We start from the raw sequence: 3,963 nt of genomic DNA on the forward strand, positions 1-3,963 counted from the left end.
AAAGGTGATTTGATGGGATTTGTTGGAATTTATCTTAATCCTCCAATTACGTCTAAATAATCCAATGCCTATTGTCAGTGAATAATGATCCTTCCATTGTATCCAAATCCCACATCACCACCCTCGAAGAATGGTGCCAAAACTGGAGGATTAAAATTAATTCCAATAAATCCCACCAAATCCCACCTTCGTCGTAAACCTCCTTCGTCTTGCCCTACAGTATCTTTTAATAATACCCCTGTTAACGCCATAATAGATAATTACCTTGTAAAAAATTGTAAATAGTATTTTTAGTATTTAGTTTCATAGTTTTAGTTATATAGTTTTATTAGTACTTAATTTTGTTATATTTTTTTTTTTTTTTCCGAAGCGAAAATATCTATTTATTCATGGCATAAATTTCTCTATACAAAATATCACATTTTCATCCAATCTTTTCCTCAATTATCAAATGTGCTTGTAATCACATTGAATTGAGGAAATTCATTTGGCTTCCTGCCACACACAATATTTATACAGTAGAGTTATCACTTGCCGATTATTTACTCAACAATAATGTTAAAGCCACCTCACATCGACTATGTCTTTTTGTTAGAAGGCTTTAAAAATGAACAAAAAACAAAATTAAATACTAATAAAACTATATAACTATATAGCTAAAACTATAAAACTAAATACTAAAAATACTATTTACAATTATTTATAAGGTAATTATCTATTATGGCGTTAACAATTTGATCATTGTTGCTAAGAAGCGTCACCTAGCATCAGACCGACCATCTTAGTTTAATACGGCAGTCCCGGATAATTAGCAAAATTATGTTATAAGCCACCTCAAATCGACTATGTCTTTTTGTTGGAAGGCTTTAAATGGACAAAAAAAACAAACTGGCTCGGATTAAACATTTATTTGGTTCAATTTAAACATGGTAAAAAAAAAAAAAACTCAAAACTAACATAAAGTATACAAGTAAAAATAAAAGGGCTTTTCAGATAAATATAACAAAATTAAATACTAATAAAACTATATAACTAAAACTATAAAACTAAATACTAAAAATACTATTTACAAGGTAATTATCTATTATGGCGTTAACAACCCCACTAATTCCTGTTGAACAGATCCGTTACTTTGGACTAAATCTGGACAAACGACTGACATGGAATTCTCATACAAGACTGAAAAGACAGGTAACTGCTCGTCGATTCCGACTATTACAACATTTACTAGACAAACGGCCCAAACTTCCAATCTATTACAAAAGACTGATCTACATGACTGTAATAAGGCCTATTTGGACATACGGAGTTGAGCTTTGGGGCTCCACTAAACCATCTAATTCCTCTCGAATCCAATCCTTACAGACCAAAATCCTTCGTAAAATCCTTAATGCTCCTTACTTTGTCACAAATCAAATCATCCATCAGGACCTCAATGTCCCCTATGTTGCCGATTTGGCCAGAGCCAGATATCAATCCTTCCATAATAAACTTCCCAACCACCCAAACCAACTCGTTTCTAACCTGGCTTCTCCTTCACCTCCTACTATCAATCCTCCTAGGCGTCTGAAAAGAAGATGGCCTCGAGATCTTCTTCACTAGAAATGTTTTTGGAGTTCTATCAATGGGTAGATTCTCCACATGTTTTTATCATGTCATAATATCACTTACAGCAAATTTACTTGATGTGTATATATGTATACAGTTGTAAATATCAATAAATAAATTATAAAAAAAAAAAAAAAAGATCTCGGGTAAATTTGTTTTTGGGGCCCAGATTGGATTTATATTTATAATTATAATTTATATATTTTTTTAATAAGGCTGGACATTTTTTGAAGGAAGATAGTCAGGGGTGGCGAACAAATAAGGTATCACACTAGTAACAAAAAAACTATTAATTGTTAACCGAAGTTTCGCCACACTTTCCAGGGCTTCGCCAGTACTAAATAACAAAACAAGACACAAGTATTTTAGAATTAACAGAACATTAAAAATTAAAAACCTTTGCAGGTAATTGTCGGGTATTTCTGGTAAAATCGAATAGTACAAGAGCCGGGAAGAAAAAATGTCAATTATTTCACCCCAATTTTTGATTACTTTAATGAAAACTATGTATAATTGATTGTCAAAACTGATGAGTCTGCCAAGTATAGGGGGAATAAAAAATGGCGGCAGTTTCAAAACCTTATAAAACAATCATTTTTCATTCGGAGCTCTATATCTTAAAAACTACCATCAATACTAGAAAATCTAAAAGAACATTATTTAAAGAAGAGTTAATTTGCTGAAATATTAGCTCTAATAGAGTTATTTACGTTCATTAGTTCTAAAGATATAACTTTATGAAAAGCAACATTTCTTAAAAATCTACTGAAGGATTATTAGTTAGTTAATTTAATTTGAGAAATCTATATCTCAGGAACTGTGTGAAGTATAGATATCTATTAGCACTCAAATTAAAGCTAGTTTAATGAGCTATAAAGAAGTTTATGACCTTTACCTTCGTAGGAGTAGTAGTTTTCATGATAGTTTCTAAAATAAATTGATTTATAGTTTTTCGGACGATAACTTCGATTTATGAAAAACTTTATTTTAGAAACCATTTGACGTACAGATGTCTACCAGCACTCAAATTAAAGCTAGTTAAATTTACTATAAAATAATGTATAACGTTTATCTTTGTAGGAGTAGTAGTTTTTATGATATTTGACAAAATAAATTCACAAACTGTTAATTTCTAGAGGTGTAAAATGTTTGATTTTTGAACAAATATATATCTAGATCCATAAGACGCACATATGTCTTAGGTTACGTTATGCCCTACTTTGTAGGGCTTCGTCAGGGCTAAATAACAAAACAAGATACGAACATTTTAGAATTAACAAAACATTAAAAATAAAAAACCTTTGCAGGTAATTGTCGGGTATTTCAGGTAAAAAAGAAGTACTTTACTGACGAGTTATTATTTTTCCTTAGATATTGAATACATGGGCGTGTCTAGACCATTTAAGGACCGATTTTATTTTTGGGGCTGGGGATGAATATAATTTTTGGCCGATTTGTTATTTTTGGGTCTCGGGATGAATAAAGTTTTAAGATCTTGGGTAAATTTGTTTTTGGGGCCCAGATTGGATTTATATTTATAATTATAATTTATATATTTTTTAATAAGTCTGAAATATATAGGCTGAACATTTTTTTGGAGGTAGATATCCCGGGTGGCGGTCAATAAAGGTATCAAAATAGTAATAAAAAAACTATTGTTAACCAACGTTACTTCTTACTTTGCAGGGGTTCGTCAGGGCTAAGTAACAAAACAAGGTACAGGACTTTTAGAATTTACAGAACATTAAAAAGAAAAAACCTTTGCAGGTAATTGTCGGGTATTGCAGGTAAAATGGAAGTAATTTTCCCACTATGTAGGGAGTGCTTCGTACAGCTAAATAAGAAAACAAAATACAAACAGTTTAGAATTAACATTACATTAAAAATAAAAAACATTTCAAAACAATTGTTAAGTTTTTAAAATTTAATAACAGTTTTAATGAGTAGTTTCCTACAATTTATGTGTCAAGATCTATATTGAGAATTTAAGACACACTTGGTTATATTTATTAACAACTTGTCTCCTGTCTATTAACACGTATATTGTTATTATTAATATTTTATTAATTTCAGTTTTTTTTTTTTTTTTTATATACATTTTATAAACTTAATAATTGTTTTGAAATGTTTTTTATTTTTAATGTTCTGTTAATTCTAAAATGTTTGTATTTTATTTTCTTATTTAACCCTGACGAAGCCCTCCTAAGTAGAGCGAAACGTTGGTTTACTATAAGTAGGTTTTTTGTTACTATTTTTATATATTTTATAAACTTAATAATTGTTTTGAAATGTTTTTTATTTTTAATGTTCTGTTAATTCTAAAATGTTTGTATCTTATTTTCTTATTTAGCCCTG

This window comes from Halyomorpha halys, unplaced genomic scaffold (assembly GCF_000696795.3).
Source record: "Halyomorpha halys isolate HHAL.00 unplaced genomic scaffold, Hhal_1.1 Scaffold132.1, whole genome shotgun sequence".
NCBI classification, from domain to species: domain Eukaryota; kingdom Metazoa; phylum Arthropoda; class Insecta; order Hemiptera; family Pentatomidae; genus Halyomorpha; species Halyomorpha halys.